This window comes from Arvicanthis niloticus, chromosome 14 (genome assembly GCF_011762505.2).
Source record: "Arvicanthis niloticus isolate mArvNil1 chromosome 14, mArvNil1.pat.X, whole genome shotgun sequence".
NCBI lineage: Eukaryota > Metazoa > Chordata > Mammalia > Rodentia > Muridae > Arvicanthis > Arvicanthis niloticus.
In genome coordinates this window covers 33,658,222-33,676,936 of record NC_047671.1, presented here as the reverse complement: position 1 = coordinate 33,676,936, position 18,715 = coordinate 33,658,222, and the positions used below count along the sequence as shown (strand labels likewise).

At 41.9% G+C, this 18,715-nt stretch overlaps 1 protein-coding gene and 1 pseudogene across 3 annotated transcripts in view; both read right to left on the bottom strand.

The window, feature by feature from the left end:
- Window positions 1-18,715, bottom strand: part of Znf608 (zinc finger protein 608) — a 108,840-nt gene that overhangs the window by 67,113 nt on the left and 23,012 nt on the right. The window lies entirely within an intron of this gene.
- On the bottom strand, window positions 14,121-15,033 carry LOC117720038 (surfeit locus protein 2 pseudogene; annotated as a pseudogene).

The window sequence follows — 18,715 nt, the reverse complement described above, 5'->3', positions numbered from 1 at the left end:
GCCCAGGGCTTCCTTCCCCCAGAGGAGCACCCTCACTGCAGAGACAACCCCATCCCCAACCCCCACTCCAATTGGCCTGCTTCAGGGTTGAACCCACAGACAGGGCACCGTGCCCTAGGTTTCTTCCAGCGGATCTCACAAATCTCCACACGGGTCCTGCCGTTAACCCCTCAATCCTGGGATTCTCAAGACTGTCAACCGCCACAGGCGGGAGGAGTGGTGTTTCAGTTTGCACAGTGTCAATATTGTGATTCTCTGAGCATGCTGGGGCATGGGTACTTAAGGCTCACATTTTCTTCATATCCTGGTATTTGGCTGTTTTATTAGATTGCACACAGTCACCTCTTAATTTAAAACGCATTAGGCTCTGCCATAAGTGGAAATCCCGGCTTTTTTGGAGGTGACCACTGCCGCTGTGGCAGCAAATCTGTGTTAGACAGCTGCCTGACGTCACTGTTGCATTAGCAAAGCCGGGTCGGCTTAAAAACATGTTCCTTAGACACTGATCCCCTCTCCAAAATTAATCACGTTTAAATTTCCATCTCCGGTGGACAAAACAGAACAGCGCCAGCTTTGGTCATTATTCTTAGTTTAGCCTCTTCTAAATGTGGTAGACACTTCTGAGAAACAAGATCAATGCAATTTATGCTTTGGGACTTGCTGTGCAAAAAATAAAGGGGGTAGGGACAAACTCATGCTAATGATTTAAGGGGCCAGTTCTCCTCTAACCCAGAGTCTCCACCATTGCCACATTAGAGAGGCAGAAACAAGATCCCCAACGCAGGGATAAATTATCCAAAGAGCTAAAAATTCAAAAGCCCTGCTTGCCTTCTTGTTGCTTTAGACTTGTTTGTAGAAAGAGTTCACATTCCCAGCTACTGTTTACCACACATAACCTAAAGGGATTAGAACAGTTTTCAAACAGACATCATAGGCAAGATTATATTGTGCACTCGAGCTTTTTCATTTGATCTTCACAAAGTCATGAAGAAGAGATGAGAAGAGATGAAGGGTCTCTTAGGGAGAGCAACCAAGCCAGAATTTGAACCAGCCAAGGTCAACCAAAAGCAGCAACCTGTTCTAAATGTAAAACAGCCTGAGATGGAGAGAATGCCTGCCTCCTCCATAGAGAATTTCTTATTCTTTTGTGTACACTGGAAGCTAAGGCACCTAAGTTACTTTAAATGCTTACAGTTTGAAGTTTGCACACAAATACTGTGATCCCTCTAAATTCTTATCCCTAATCATAGAGGGAGAGGACTTTGTACATGAATTTGAATCCCCCAAACTCCAGGAAAAAAATGTTGGACTTGGTTGAGCACACACCTGAAAACCCTGTGGTGTCAAGGAGGGTGGTGGATGTTATCCTAGCTCAGGTTTGGTAAGAGATCTTGTGTCCCTGGGAATAATATAGAAGGTGATAGAGCAGACGATCATCTGTGGCCTCTCAGAGGGCATACAGAAGCACAACAATATACATAATACATACAGGTGCACATACCTTACACACACGCGCACAAAGACGCACACACACACACACACACACACACACACACACACACACACACACACCTGAACAGTGGAGGATTAGCTCCATGGTAGAGTACATGGTGAAACAGTGTGTGAAACCCTGGACTCAGTTCCCAGCATCGAGAGGGAGAAACCATAGCTGAGATGACATTGAAGCCTAGTCACAACCATGGCTCTGGCCCCCCTGGGGCCAGGAAGACTGCTTCCATTTCCAGCCAAGACAAACAGAATGCTGGACACACAGAATGTCAACAATCTAGGCTCTCTGTAATCTGCTTGGGGGTGGGTGGGGGGAGGGTGTCGCTGTCCATCAGGAGTCACCCCAGACGTGGCCCTATGTGCAAGCACATGTAGAAAACATCCTTAAACAACAGTGTGTCTTTTAAACTTCCTTGTCTAGCACTGGCTCTTTTCCAAGCACCATCAAAGGTATGGTGTGTACTGACAGGGTAATTACACCGACTCAGCCCAAATGCTTTCATTCTTTTGTTGTTGTTGTTTTGTTTTTATTTTGTTTTTGAAGCTAAACTAAATCTCCCCTCAAAGATGCTCAATACATGATTCCATACAGATCTAGGCCTCAAGAATTCTTCCACCACGTCCTATCAGTTGTCACATACTCAGCCCCATTTGTGTTCTCTCAAAGATTACTGCTCTGAGGCTGAGCCACAGACACTAAGTCTATTCTGAAAATGAGTGGGGTGGGCTCTGAATAGAAGCGGTAAATGGTTGGCTCTTACATCCCGTCCCCAAAGATACTTAAAATATAAAGACAAGCCACAGGGAAAGGTGGTAGAGATCAGAGCAGGTACTAGAAAGACTGCCTTCTTTCTAGGAAGAATCTTTTCACTATCCCCTTGGTATAGAGTTGAGTTCCGAGAAAAGTTCCACCCAAATTCCATTTCTACCAATTAAGTCTCATTCCCATCCCTTCACGAAGGCATGCCGGAAGTGAACTCGTGAACTCAGATGCTGTTCAGCAGAGGGTACCTATGGGAGCCAAGGGCTCAATTTCAACTCAGTTGAACTCAGGCGTTGTAGTTCCAGGGCTCCTAAACTCCTATGAAGTCAGGTTGAAGTAGGGAGATAAACGGCCATGTCTCATCTCACCCTGTTAGATGTGGATACTACTTCTTGGAGTATGGAAGGACAAGGAAGAAAGAAAGAACAAGAAAGTCTATTTGGAGAAAAGCCTTTTGTTTCTGTTCTTAACTAAAATCCTTTCTCTACCCAGGCTAGGTGACCTCTTCCAACCACTGAAAAGTAGTCCGGTAAAATATATTGCATTGTACAATATATGCCTCTAGTGACAAAGGACAGGGGAATGTGAATCACGTCAAGCCCTCAGGCGGTGTCTTGCAAAGGATCAGAACCAACCATAGATGGTAAAAATTTTGACTTTGTCTGTCTTGGTATCAAATGCCTACCTATTTTAAAGGACACATTGCAACACATTCATTCCTACCATGCCTTGACTGAAAAGGCAAATGTGACTCTTCTCATTTGATTTTGAGAAATGACAAAACTGAAGTCCAAAAGAGAAGCTGCCTGTTCAGGTCAGAAGCCGGGAAGTAGGGAGTCAGGGGAGAAGAACAACAAACAAACCAAAAGTCACGAATTTTCCCAGCAATGTCTATACTGCCCTGTACCCAGTTCGCTATCCCATAAACTCTACGTATGTTTGCTTTTGAGAATCAGACTCACCCATGGCTTCATGCTTGTCGGGTTAAGTCCTCCCCCAGACCCATAACACAACTCCTCCACGAGTAAATTGCAGTTCCCAAGCTCAAGATTATTTTTCCTTCGGAGAACAGAGCAGATTTTAGAACCCAATAGGTCTCTCTCTAGTGAGAACAATCTTTTTCTAAAGTATGTTAAGTATCCTCTGAGCAAGTTTATCCACAGAATAACATACAGGGCAGGAGGAGAAACCTCCTCTATAGTTTTTATATTCATGGACTACTAACTGGAATCGCTGGTGTCATTTAAAAAAAAGTTCTCTCTCATTTGCTGTTGATAATGTCTCATACTTCAGCCTTAGACTTCCCTGGAACTCACTGTGTAGCCCAGGCTAGTGTTAAACTCTCAGCTTCCAAAGAACTGGGATTACAGGTGTGAGCTAACACACTCAAGATGCTTTTTAAAAATCTTTTAATAAAAATGATGCTAAGGTATTTCACATTGAATAAAAGTAAACACCTGGGTGTATAGGGGCACATGTCTGTCATCCCAGGACTTGGGAGGTGGAGAGAGGAATATCTGGAGTTCAAGGTCATCCTCAGTTCCATAGAACCTGTTTCAGAAAAACAGCAGAGGAGAAAGAGAAGAACTAACAGTAAAAAGCTGACGACGAAGGCTCATAATGAAAGATTGTTATTTAGCTCCCAATACAAGACATATTGAGCAACAGAGTTAGTCAAAATATAAGGACTTAGTTTTTCTGACAGAAGGACCATGTATTGACCACATGCCCTCCCCTTTGTAAGAGTTGCTAATGAAAGCTGCCTCACTGTTAGGGAAGTCATCCTCTTATCCAGTATCTTTCTGTCAGGTGCCTCTATGTGGCAAGCATTGTTCCAGGAGAGATGAATAGTCACTGCAGAGTAGAGAATATGGTCAGGGTTCAGATGGTCAGTTAAGCCCAAGGCATTATGGGAGCGTCAAGGGGGTGGGGCAGTGAATGTACTGTGGTGGATTTATAAAGCTGTGTAAGACTTGGAATAGGGAAGAAATCAGAGGCTAGGATAGATCTACATCATCCTGAATGTTACATTAGTTAAGGAACCGACAGTTTAGGGAGCTGGGAAACACAAGAGGGACTTCAAGAGTCCAGGCAAGGATGAGAACCTAGGGGTTTCTGTGAGGCTAAAAAAAAAATATAACGTGAGAGCTTCTGAAGTAAGGGTATAGAAAAATCATCTGGCTCATCTGGTAAAGCCCACATTAGACTCTATATGAAAACATGAGAAAGAGAGAGAGAGAGAGAGAGAGAGAGAGAGAGAGAGAGAGAGAGAGAGATTAATGTGTTTTAAGATGCCATGGCCAAACTCCAAGGAAGAGACACAGCCAAGACTCGAGAAGGTGGCAGATGAGGATGAATTCAAAGACAGTTCTCAAGTGTCTTCATCTCAGTCAGAGCAGAGAGAGTCAGTCCCTGGGAAGGAAAACCTGAGCAGAGGGATATCTGTAGGGAAATGTTTTCTTGATAGGCACAGGACCCAAGGGGAATGAGCTGGACTGGAATAAATCGGCAGCACACAGGAGGAAGCAAGTGGAGGGATGGGATGCTCCCAGGGAAAGCAGGAGGAAGTAAGGAAGGAAAGAGGAAGAAATCCAGTATATCCTAATAGAACTGAGGAAGAAAGGGAGACTGTTCAGAATGGTGGTCCCTCAAAGAAGACCAGATTGAGGAGGAAGTTGGCCCCAGAGGTCCCACATTCAACACCACCATGAGCTTGCTGAATGAAGGTTTCCCTGTGTCTCTCACCTACCAGAGGATCAGGGACGTTAGCATCTTGAAGCACTTTCTATCACTTCATGCTACAGCTGTGGTCCTCTCACCAACCAGGAGCTTCTGTCCCAACACAGACTGAAGACTGTGACTCAATATCAGTGCTCCTTACTCACTCCCTGAAAAACCCTTAAATGAAACCTGTTGTCTCTCCCTGGAAGCCAGGAGAAAAGATAATGTGACCTTCATCTCAAGAGGAGTCACAAAACCTGTGGGGATCAAACTGTTTAATGCTCCACTGCCAGCTCCTGCTCCACCCTAAGGCATCAAATTCAGTGGAGTTCACAGTCTGTTTAATTTGTCACAGGCTAAGGTGGCTAAAGTAACATTCAATATTTACAGTCACTTAGAATCTGGTGTTTGATGAGATTTGGACAAAGGGTGATTTTTTTTTCTCCTCCTCTAAAACCTATATTCTGGGCAAAACCTTTAGTTTGAAGGCTGGGGGTCAGGGTCTTCTGATGTCAACATCTATAAAATGGCACTCTGGAGGCCTGTGGCAACTATGCCACAGTAAAACCTCCAAAATTTTTTAAGATCTTTAATGAATCACAAATGCAAAGTAAAAAAAAAAAAAAAAAAAAAAAAAAAAACCAAAGTTACAATCTATTTAACCTTTCATAGTTACTAATCTTTTATTTATAAACACCACGACAGAGGAGGTGTTAACAGCATCACATTCTCTGGACATTCATATTTCCAGAATATTTTTAGATATGTTTTATTTCAGAAGATAATTTAGGTCATCAACAGAAGTTCCAAAGACTTAGTGTTAGACAGATAGCCAAGTGGTTATGAATATTTACCGCTCTTGTAGAGGACCCTGGTTCCATTTCCAGCACCCAGTGGGGCAGCTCACACTGTATGTAACTCCAGGTACCCTTCTCTGATCTCCATGGATTCTGCTTACACATGGTGCACATAAACTTATACAGAGCTGGATATGGTGGCATATACTTTTAAACTCAGCAATTAGAAGGTAGAGTCAGGCAGATTTCAATGAGTTTGAAGCCAGCTTTGCTTACATAGAGTTTCAGGCCAGCCAGAGCTATACAATGAGACCCTGTCTCAAAACCAACAACAACAACAAAAAAGTCTTGCATACATACATTTTTAAAAAGTAAACCTTAAAAGGATAAAGCAAAACACAACAGACAAACAAAAGTCTAACTTTAGACTATCCCAGGGATCTGGGAGGACAGCTCAATCAGTCCATATGAACATAAAGACCTGAGTCCATGACTCTTGTATCTAGGTAAAAAGCTGAGCCTGTGCCTGTAACCCCACTACTGGGTGGCAGACAAAGGAGAACATTGGAGTCTTGAAATTAACCTTACACACACACACACACACACACACACACACACACACACACACACGATGGCCATGGAGGTAGTAGGCCTCCTTCACCCAGCCTCATTCATACCTAACAAATACTGTCTGTTCTAAATCCTAGTCACATGGAAGCAGAAGAGATGACTTCTAAACAAAGATGAGGCTATGTCTTTCAGAGGGTTGTTCCAAAGTCCAAGACTTAACATCTGAATCATCTATTTCACAGAACGTGCTCTTCCAAGGATGACAGGGACTTACTCCGTACGCTATTACCAAACTCCCCACACACAGTGGCAGCCAGAATTGCACTTATCCACATTGAAATTGTATTCAGTTCTCTAGTTACTCAGTAAACACCTGCAGTTTTAGCAGTAGACTCAGCTACATTTAAATCAAGCTGACTTGAGTCATTATTTTAATCTGTCAAGAAAAACTGCTATCTTTTAAAATTAAAGAATTCATGTCTATTTTTGCCATGATGGCTATAGACTTTATAAAACTCACAGGTGGATTATTATTTAAAGATGAGATTTTTAAAACTCTTCAAATACTCTCATATTTTATTTTTAATGTCATAATCCAGCCCTTCTATACGCACACATATTTTCATAATGAAAATTGCACTCCGCACCTCTGAATGCACTTCTTCCTGTATTCTACAGCTATTAGGAACCCCTACATAGCTGATTCTATAACAAAATTCAATAAAGCTTCTATTTGAATAGCCGAAGAACTATCTTCTCAAAGTTAATCATGGATATTTTTTTCAGTATATTAAAATCTAATAACCTCAACCCAAACAACTTACATTGAGACTGGTTTTTGTTTAATTAAAAAAAAAATGGAATTACTCAGAACCATCAATCACGGTAAGATAAGTGGCAAAAATAAATTCCTTTGTTAATCGGCATTAACGCTTATCAATAAACATTCATCCCTTGATGGTAGTGCTAATTTTAATTACAGCATTAAAATTATTTCTAGGAAAAGGGAATGCTCATGGCGGGCCACTGTTTCCAGAGAAGGAATACATTCGGCACCTAGGATTAAAACATAAAAACTGGGCTTGAGAGATGGCTCAGCAACTAAGAGCCTGTACTTTGAGGGAATTCTAGTTCAATTCCCAGAATCTATGGCTCATAACTAGCTGTATTCTCAGCTTTAGGGGTTCCAACAGCCAGCTCCTTTAGCACCCATGCAAGCATAGAAACACACACACACACAAAATTCTTATTAAATCTTAAAAAATAATAAAGTACTCCAAAAGATGGTACTGGAGATCTTAAGAGTCACTTTAAAAATGTGGTTTCCTTTGATCTTAAACTGTGTTGGGTTGGGTTGGGGTGGGTTGGGGCAGACTCATGGAATTCACTTCAGTAGCTTTGATATTAAGGACACTCTCAGGGTTTGAGTTTCAACACCTCTTTAAGCTATCACGAATCCCGATTCTCAACATTTGCCATGTAATTTTACTATGAATAAGCCTATACATTAAAATAATAATAATAAAATCTTTATTTATTTGGATGGTGGGGGCTGTGGTGACCCATCCAACGTGGAGCCATCTAAATACGTACATGTGGTGGTCAGAGGACTGGTGTGAGAGTTCTCACCTTTTAACATGCAGGTCCTGGGAATCAAACTCAGCTCCTTAGACTTGATGGCAAAGGCCTCTATTTAAATGAACCACCTCACTGGCCAAAGATCTACACATTTTGGCAAAGAAAATAACTTCTAACACACCTCAAAACTATGTAAGTTTCTCTTTAAAATACTATGGTTTTAATCTGTTTCAGTCCAGGCATAATAAGTAACACACTCCACTAATCCCAACACTGCGGTGGCAGAGACAGGAGAATTACTGAAAATTCAAGGCCAACCTAGGTTCTTAGTCAGGCATAGTGCCACACGTTTGTAATCGCAGAAACCAGGAATCTGAGGCAGGAGAATCACCAATAGTTTCAGGCTGGACTGGACTACAAAATGAAACCCTACCTCAAAAACACAACAAAATTCATTCTTAAATCTTGAAATTTTGATTCAATTTATGTCCTTAAAAATCTAAAAATTTGTGGTCTTCAGAATTTGTGGGCACAAGCCAGGCCTGGTGATGCAGATAGGAAGCAGAGGCAGGAATATCTTGGAGAGTTTGAGGCCAGCCTGGTCTACATAGGGAGCTCCAGGAAAGCAAGGGCTACATAGAAAGACTTTATCATACACACACACACACACACACACACACACACACACACACACACACACACAAAACATATGTATTCACTATCATATAGTACACACACAAACTAATGCTTTAGCAAAATGTTTTGTAAGAAGAGCCAGAGGACAAGAATGTTTACAGAAAACCCACAAAATGAGCCATAAAATTTAGTCCTTTTGTTTTCCCCTTTTATACATGGCGGAAGTTAGCTCAGAGCCATGGGAGTTTGTAGCCAAATAAACAACCATGACTTAGCGGAAGTTCCCAGTCATAGCACACCACAAATGTGCATCCTATAACCTGGTTTCTCATCTCCAGATCAGAGGGGAAACTCTGGGTGTATCTATGGCTGTTTGTATCCCCAGTGAGTGGTGAAGGACAGAGGACAGAAGTTCCGTGGCTCTTACCTTATTTTGTAAAACCTTCTGTCTTCTTCCTCTTGACCTTCCATAGAAGGAAGTCATACCTGACACACAGGCTCAACACACACTGTGACTGAATGGTTACTGTAATCTCACAGTTCTGGTTACCCTGCCCCAGCCGTGTCACAATCCGAGCCCAGGCCCAAATTCTTAGAACTTTCCGCTGCCCTTTGTCTTTCACAATGCCATGGACCAAATTCCACTCACCTTAAAGGATGGCAACAATAGCGAAAATTCCACCTCCCACCCCAAACTGGGTAGAAAGCAGGTCATCTTTCTCAGCTTATCACCCCATCCTCCAACTGCCTTGTTAGAGAAACAAAACAAATTCCCTTTCGCTTGCGTTAGGGAGTCTAATATTTTGTCAAACAGAAATGAAAAATAAACCTAATCTAAGCTGTCAGAGAATCATGAAATGCCCCTGGCATTCTGTACGGACTCTTTGAAGAAATGAAACTTCAGTTTATCAAGTGTGATTTATAAGCAACACAGATTTAGCTGGTAGATAACGCGGCTGTCTGATCATTAGTAGTCAGACAACAGCCATGTGAACACATCAATTATGGGCCACTGCCAAAAGCCCTTGAGATCTTGGAGATTAACAGCCAATCCTCTGTTTTACAAGCTCACATCAAAAAGAATATTAATAAGAGGAGGGGCAAGGTGAAAGCTTGTCAGAGTAATTCAGCCACTAACACAAGGAAGGCCTTTTTTTTTTTTTTTTTTTTTTTTTTCTTTTGCCTTCTCTCTTTTCTCTGTTGAATTGGCCCCAGGAAGAAGCTGGCATCAGCTACAAAGTGAGATCCTGCCAATTTCTTGGAAAATGTTTTTCACTAACATATGGGAACTTGTAAGGGTCTGCAAACTGCTATTTGGTGAATAAAGACAAGCAAGACTTCTTCATGTCCCCTTGTAAATGCCAGAATGACACAAATTGAATCGTTATTGAATTATTTTTAAATTAGCATGCACAGTAGAAATAACCAGTGGCTTGCCTCAGTCGGAGATTCTGTAAAATCTCGTATGTATTCTGTTCCTAATACTTCCTCTATCCACTGAAATTTAATTAAGAGGCACCACTAGTACTAACCTACACATTAATGGGTTTCTCCAAATTAACACGGTGCTCTCCATTGTCAAAAAAAATCACAATGTGTGCTCTCTGAGACATCAGTGTCTTTTCTCCAGCTCTCTTGGGAAGACAGATATAAATTTATTGATATTTCTGGAATTAGAATTAAAACCAGTTTTCACCACCCATATAGACAGCATTTGCAAGGGGAAAAAATCAATCATGGGCATGGCTTTCATTTTATGTCTATCAGATTTACTACCACTAAGGACTGCTGTATTTTTGTAAATGATCAGATTAAAGCAAACAGCTGGTAACTAATTGTTTAGTGGGGGTCCCATCAGGCTCCCTAAGGTATGAACAGAAGCCATCACAAAATGCGTGGCCTGGGTTTCCCTACCACTTACAGATTTGTTTGCGCTTGGATTTGTAAAACACTCTATATTTACAAAGTGTTCGCCTGTTATTTCATTTGTTGTTCTTCATTTGAAAATCAGCATGGGGCTGGTGGGGGGAGGGGGGGTAACGTTAGGAGAAGGAAACGAAGCAGGGGGTTCCTGTTACTTCTCCATAGTCTGGGTTGTTTGGTCCCCAGTAAGTCACTTAATTCAAGGGCTTGTTGACAAGTAATTTTAAATCAAAGAGTCTGCATTCCAATTCAAACACTTCGTGGAGCCGGAAGAATGCCTGCCATCACAGAAGCCCCAGTCTGTACTCTTGCATATATTTCCTTTCTCCTAAGCCCTGGAGACAGGAACCATAGATGCTCAGTTAAAATCCTAACTGGTTAACCTAGAGGCAACTGATCAGCCAGGAGGGAAGTCAAGTAAGAGTTGTGCCACTTTCTCCTTATAACGCACATTCTAATTGTTTTCAACCAGGCATGATGGCCCATGCCTTTAATCCTAGCACGCAGGAGGCAGAGGCTGGTTGACCTCTAAATATGAAGCCAGCCTGGTCTATATAGTAAATTCCAGGGCAGCCAGGACTACAGAAAGAGAACAAAAAAAATTTTTTTTAAAACATGTTTTTAAAGAATCTCTTTCTAGACCCAGGTTCTGACATTCATACAAAACCTGATTTTTTATTTATTTATTTATTTATTTTTTTGTCAGCAAACCAGGGGTAACATCTTTGAAGGTTGTCCTAAAACCAATAAGACTTTGAGAGTCCTTAAACATGATTGCAGATGCTACTGGAATCAAGAAACACTCCGCAGGCAACAAGACTAAAGATTATTGTATGAAGATCAAAAAAATTAGTGACAACTTTTACTTATTTAAAAAGAAATAACCTTCTAGGTAAATAACATACCCGGGGAACATAACGGGGTAAAATCTCAAGATGGTGGGTTCAGTGAGTACCATTAGAAGGCTGCACCCAAAGATGCAAAGACTTCCCATCGATGGGCATGCTCTTGCTCAGTATTTGCCATGAGATTTCTCTTCTCTACCAGTTTTGCTCACACTATCTTTTTTTTGTTGTGCCAGTAGTTTTGTTTTGTTTTTCAAAACAGGCTCTGACTACTGTAGCCCAGGCGGCCTCTGACTTGCAGGAATACTCTTACCACAGCCTTCCCTGAGCTTGGATTACAGGTGTGGGCCACTTTGCACAATTAAAATCATTAGATGTTAAGAAACCACAACTCAGTAGAGGCTTTCTAAGAGCCATGACCATTTCTGTGCAGTACAGAAGTAGCAGAATTCATTCAGCTAAAACAGATAATCAAAAACAAGCATAAATTTGATTGACAGAATGTATAATGGAAAGTATAATTAAAAAAAAAAAAGTGCTTAAACTGGGTATTATGAGCTTTGTGAGTTCAAAACTAGTCTAGTCTGTGTAGTAAGTTCCAGGATAGTCAGTGATATAGTGGGCTATATAATGAGACCCTGTCTTGAAAAAAAAGGCAAAAATAATAATAAAATAAAATAACCTTAAATGTCAGATTGAGTTTAATGGGTAGCATAAAGGTAAAAAGAAGAAAAAAAAAAAAAAAAAAAAACCCACTGTTCAACTATTTTCCAGGCAGGTTCTCACTATGCAAATCCTTGGCTGACTTGTAACTTGCTCTAAAGACTGGGTTAGCCTCAAACTCACAGAGATCTGCCTGCTTCTGCCTCCTGAATGCTCTCCAACATAATGATCTGTCTAAGCCACTGTTCTTTCCCACACCAGTTATGGGTAAGGATTGACTACATATGAGTACAAACATGATAAACGCACGTATAAAATGATAACATATAGAAACCCTCAGGCGGGGTCATGTTTCAAGTTCTGTCATTAATTTTAACATAGAGAAAAAGGCCAAATTCGTGTTTGAGTTCCTAAGAGCTCATCACACTCCACACATGGCCTGAGCACTTTGATGCCTACATAGCTAAGCACACATTTGAGTGTACATATATGTGTTCGGGTGTACACATGTGAAGCTGTCTTTGGATGACTTCCTGGATAACTTTCCCTCTTATTTTTTGAGATAACCTTTCTCACTAAACCCAGAGCCTTCCACTTCTGCTAGATTGGCTGGCCAGTAGCGCCCCAGGCCAGAATTATGGGTGAATGCTGTTTTGCCTAGCTTTTTAATGGGTGCCAATGATCTGCAGGTCCTCATGCAAATGCATCAAACTTTTTATATCCCTCCAATCATCTCCCTAACCCTCTTTTATTTCTTTTGCAAATCAGGTTTGATGGTACAAACTTTCCCATAGGTATCTCTCTTTTTCATTCAACTATTAGAGGGTTTTCCCCCCATTTTTGGAAGAGTAACTGTCCATTTTTTGCCCTGGTAGTTTTGTGGTTAACAAAGAAACCATCAGACAAAAATCTCCCACCACACAGGACATCACCACAATCTGTTACGCTGAAACAATATAAACGTTTTGAGTTAGTCATCTTTATCGTTGTTCTTTAATCTAACAGACAGGCCTTACCAGACTTGAGAGGCATAAGCAATCCAACAATTACACAAATAACGGCACTTTCAAATTATTAAACATGTACATGAGTGCAAGACAAATAAAAACTTAGATCATTTCCAACAGTTTCTTTGCCTCTGATCTCAGAAGAGAGATAGAGAAATAAAAAGGTCTGGATCCAGGGAAGAGACACTGAAGACCCTCCTCTACCCTGAGACTGTAGTTAGTAAAAAAGCACACAGCTCAGCAGTACTGACAGAGATAAAAATAAGTAAAAGTGTCCTCAAGGGTTCCCCAGCACACAGGAGAAATGTGCAAGCACGGATCACATAAGAAAATGGAAAAGAGGCAGAGGAGAGACATTCTCCTGAAGTATAGAAAGTAGAGATGAGGATGGGAGGGTTACAGCTCTTTGGGAAATAGAAAAGACATTCAGAAAATCTAGCCCCGGAAAGAGAAAGTAAATAAAAATAAAAAACAAGATCACCCAAAACAGTGGCTTTTGCCCATTATCGTAAAAGATATCAAAACCCAGCTGAGCAGCAGAGATGGTATTGCTGCATGGGTAAGATTGTGTAAGAAATTGACGGAACCCATTGGTTGGACACTCCCTAAGCATTTCCGTTGACTGCCAGTGTCTTTAATACTAAGCCCCAGTGGCCAACCAAGAGCAACTTGGCTCATCTTTACTGCTTAAGCTCTTCATTTGTGCTCTGACATTTCTGCCCCAGGATTCTAAGAAGCGGGACCAAGTGTGTTCTGGCCATACATCAGTGTTTTTGGCTCCAACTCCCATTTGGCCACACCCACAAATTAACCACCTTCAAAACATCTTCATGAACTGGTATTTCCACTATATAACTACTATACTGATTTTTTTTTAAAGCTATTTTTTTTCTGAAAATGCTTCAGCTTTATGTGGGAATAGGTATAAACCTCACTTTTATGCTGTATTTTATATCTTAGTTGTGTTTGAAAATGTTTTGATCTTTGGAAACATCAAAATAAATAATGGCATTTGTGGTATATAATGTGATCCTATGTGGTGACCAGCCAGGGTTGGGAACCTGGCCAGGCTCAGGATGCTATAGTGAGCTACAGAAGGGTCACTGAACACTACAGAGAAAGCCATGCATGGAGAGGAATCTTCAAGTCCTTGCTGCTGTCATCTTCTGGACAGAACCTCCAGCCCACTCTGGACAAGAGCCAATGTCAGGTCATTGGTGGCCAGTTCCAAGGACACCCAAAGGCTTTCTTTGCAGGCTTCATCTCCCCAGCTGCTTAAAGGAACTGAAATTCTTGGGCTTGTGATGCTGGCTCTTGAACTTCTTGGTCAGCGAGGTGAGCTGCCTCTTCCTGAGTTGACGGTCCCTCTTGTGACCCACTTTGGCCTCTCCTCTCTCTCTAGTGCTCTGCTCTTCCGAATGCTTTGGCTTCTCATCCAGTTGGTCTGTCAGAAAGTCTTCAGGAGTGTCATTGTTCTCAGGCTTGCCCAGTTCTCTTTTTGTGAACAGCTCAGGTGGGTATAGGTCTGTCATGCTGTCGTCACTCAGGGCACCTCCCTCATCACTGGAAGCTGGCTCCCAGAAACTTGTTCTCTGGCCTGGGAGCTCATCACTGTCCATTTGGTCCTCCCGCTTCTTCCTCTTGTGTAGAAGGCAGGCAAGGACATAGTCCACACCTTGTTTCTGACACCCTTCATATTGATGAAGTGCTCTCTGTTACTTCCGGCCCTGGGTGTGCCTCAGCACATGTTCTGGGGATTTGTTGATGTGCCTCAGGGTGAGTTTGCAAAACAGTTGGTGCCGATTCTTTGTGCTGGGCACAAAGTGTGGCTCGAATGCTGTGTAATCGAAGTCAGAGAAGGCTCTTGACAACCGCTGGTACTTCTTGCCGCGGAGCTCCGGTAGACGACAGGGCAGCTCATGGCTGATTAAGGAGCAGCGAACCTTGTGGGTATTGGGCAGCAATCTCAAGCTGGGGTGCTGGCGCAGGAATGCACGCACATCAGAGGGTGGTTCGTCCGTGACCGGAGAAGCCCATCTGATGCCGCAGCCACCACGTGAGGCAGAGTGCGGTCCCCAAGAAGCTATTTTTTGAGTAGATTTGAATAGCCATTCTTGAGATGAGGTGGGATATGAATATTCAGATAAGTTGTTTGATTCTGTATTCAAAGGTGCACAAAGGAAGAACAAGGCAGGGGACCTGGGAAATGGGAGTGGAGGGGGGAAGACTAAGCATTCCTTAGGTAATTGAAAAATACAGACCTGATCAAAGAATAATGTTTAAGCCAGGTATGGTGGAGCATGTTGTTAATTCCAGCACTTAGGAAGCAGAAGGAAATGGATCCCTGAGAGTGGTAGGCCAGCCTGATCTACATAGTGAGTTTTGGTCTAGCCAAGGCTACATTGTGAGACCATATCTCAGTAAAACAAAAAATGGCTTTAAAAAAAAAAAAGATTAAAGCACTCAGAAAATAGTAGAAAATAATTTGATAATCTTAGGATAAGAAAGGTCTCCCCTAAGCCAGTGCAAAGCTCAGAAGCCATGAAAGAAAATTAATTATAAACTTTATTACATAGTTTAAGATTTTTACACAGGACTGGTAGTTGGGGGCAAGTAGGGGAATTGAATAAACACCATACAGAGATAAGAGATGGCAAAAAATATTTGCAAACCATCCACCATGAAGTCTAGTTAGACCTCAGGGGAGTGCAAACATATGGGTGCAAGCAAAAAATTTGCAAAATGTAAAAAATTAGTGTGATTAATTAGCATATACCTGAAATATTTAAAATCAAGAAGTGCCTGGCTCACCGACAAACCAGGAAAAGATTACAAGTTATCAAAGCATATTCATGAAAAGTACAAATTGAAATAGCAAATCGCTACCAGATTGAAGCCAGAAAATCATACCCCATGGTGGTGGTTAAGTTGTAGAGAAATGCACATCGAACGTTCTAGTGTTGGGTGATCCCCACTATACTACCGGCTTGGAGGGACATTAAATTTTGAGATGTATGCATGAAACAATGTTCAGTAGAACATTTCTTATAACTGAAAAATGTCGCCACAGCCTCCGTGCTGCCAGGCCAGCCAAACCATGGGACCCAAGGTATAAGGGCAGTGTGAGCAATCTCCAAAACCTAGCTATGTGAAAAGGACGACACGTAGAACACTATCTCTAGTGTGCTCTCATTGAACAGGAGATGCGAAGTGTAAATTCGCATGACTGACAGAAGAGACACTCCAAGAAATCTATGGATGGAACTTAATGGGGTCTGGCTCTAGGGAGCATGCTGGGATGGGGAAGTATTAGGGAAAGGAATGCCCAGCTTCCATTATGGGCTAGATAAGTACAATTTAAACATTTTAAAGACTCATGTACTGATTTTATTTTATTTTTTTAAAGTCCTTTAAGAACCACTTAAAGTCTGAGGCAGGAGGCTCTCCAGTTTGAGGCCAGCCTGGGCTACGTGGGAGATTCTGTATCTAACACAAAACAAAGCAGCAATTTACTAAGCACAACTAATTAATTTTAATGAGGCAGATCTCAAGTAGGAAACATGTTCTTTTGTTTTAAATGTGTTTGTTTGTAACAAGGCCTCTCACTGTGTTGCCCAGGCTGGCCTCAAACTGGAGAGCCTCCTGCCTCAGCCTTCTGCGGGCTGGAGTTAACAACTTCCTCCACAAACACCCAACATGTAGATATGTCAGATGGCAAGGGAGTGCCAAGGTAGAGGGTGTGAAACAAAATGGATTGATATCATTAGCCCATCACTTTTTAATTCTGTTGCTTGAAGATGGAATAATAATCAATGTTATTTATAATGCAACAGCACATGAGGTATGCACATGAGTATGTGCATGTGAGGTTGTGTGTGTGTGTCTGTGTGTACATGCATGTATGTGTTTACAAAGTGTGTGTGCATGTGTGAACACCTAGAATGGAGAAAACACTCCATCTGGAAAGCAATCCTCTCATCAATGTCTTCTGAGGAAGGTTCTCCCAATAGCCTTTGGGATTCACAGTGTTCCATGTGGTATTGATGGACATATTTCACACAAAACAATACCTCCATCTCTCAGGACCACGGAGATATGAAAAATCCAAAGACCTGGGATGAGCTCAAAAATTTAGTGAATACCACTGAGATCACAGGGGCTCCTTGTCGTCTCCATCACTCGCTCACACCACATTGGACACTCACAAATACTCCTCACCTCAGGGACTACATTCTGGGTCTAGTAAGATTCCCTTCATGAGTCAAATGGTCCTTGACTGTATTCACTCCTACTCCAGCACAAACACATATGAACTCTCCCTTCTACCAGCTCTCTTCCATCCTCCCCTGTTACACTCCCCCTTACAACACACGATACAGTGAACCTCGTCATAAGAACTCAAAATATGGGATGAAGACTTGGCTTGCTCACTACTGTGCCTTGGAGACCCAGACCCAGGCATTTAGAAATGACTCGTTCAATGAAGAGATGAATAAAGATGTAAATGGAGAAATAAACTGAGACACGTATATGTACCTTGCTTTTCTACTATTTCTTCTCCTGAAAAACTAGACAGAGTAGTCAAAAAAAAAAAAAAAAATCCACAGGGGATATGAAAAAAATGGATACACAATTGTTGTCTACAACATCTCTATTAAAGAAACTTCTAAGTCCCTTAACACCATAACAACACTGCACAGATGGTAAAATGAAATCTTCCTGGCTAGGGGCGTACTTCCCCGGCATGCTTAGCATGTGCAAGGCCTGTGTAATCACCAGCAAAAATTTGCTAGATGTTGCTGTTATTTTAATCCAGAGGGGTTGGTTTGGTTTTTTTTTAGCCACAAATTCTATAAACCTGGTATGTATTGCTGTACCTCATCTTCTCCATGTTACAATAGAAGGCTCGTTCCACTGCAGAGCTTTAAGGCAGCCTCCGGGGGTACCAAATCTCCCCTACCCTGACCCTCATGCCTAATAAAGAACATTTATTGCCTCCGCTCTAGTATAATTACCTGCCTTCATTCCGAAGCAGTGCATAAACAGGCTATTAAAAGTTCCTTACATTTTGAAAGTGATAGGATTTACTTTCCTGCCGCCTTTTGAGATAGGGTCTCATGTACCCTAGGCTGTCCTTGAACTTGCTTTACAGCTAAGGAATACTTAGATTAACATTTCAGTCCTTATGTTAACCTATTTTTAAAAAGGGACTGATATATTCTGATTCCTCCCCCAAATCATCATCTACAAAATAACCTAAGTCTTCCAGTGATATCTTGCGTTTCTCTCTGCCCCTGTGTTTCAGTAAGGACGATGCTTGCTGAGCTTAGAAGCTATCGATTCTGAGTCTCTTCCTAACCTGAGTTCTTGGCAGCATTTGGCACAGATGATCAGACCCACCTGGATGGAATTTCTAAACTTCCTCTCCAGAAACACCAGATTGCCTGGGGTTTCCTCTTCCAAAGTACATGTGCCCCAGGCTCCTCTCAATACTCCACGGCTCACCTCTGCTCTCTTGTCTTCTCTAAGGACACTCACTCTCTGGGCTCTCCTCTCTCAGCCCACCAAGCTCCAAGTCCTAGTCTGTGTCTGGACCCTAATCATCACAAACATTAATTTGCCTCAGGCTGTGTCAAAAGTGTATCCTAGCTGGCTGTCCTGGTGCATACCTCCTGCAATGCCAGCACTCAGAAGGCAAAAGCA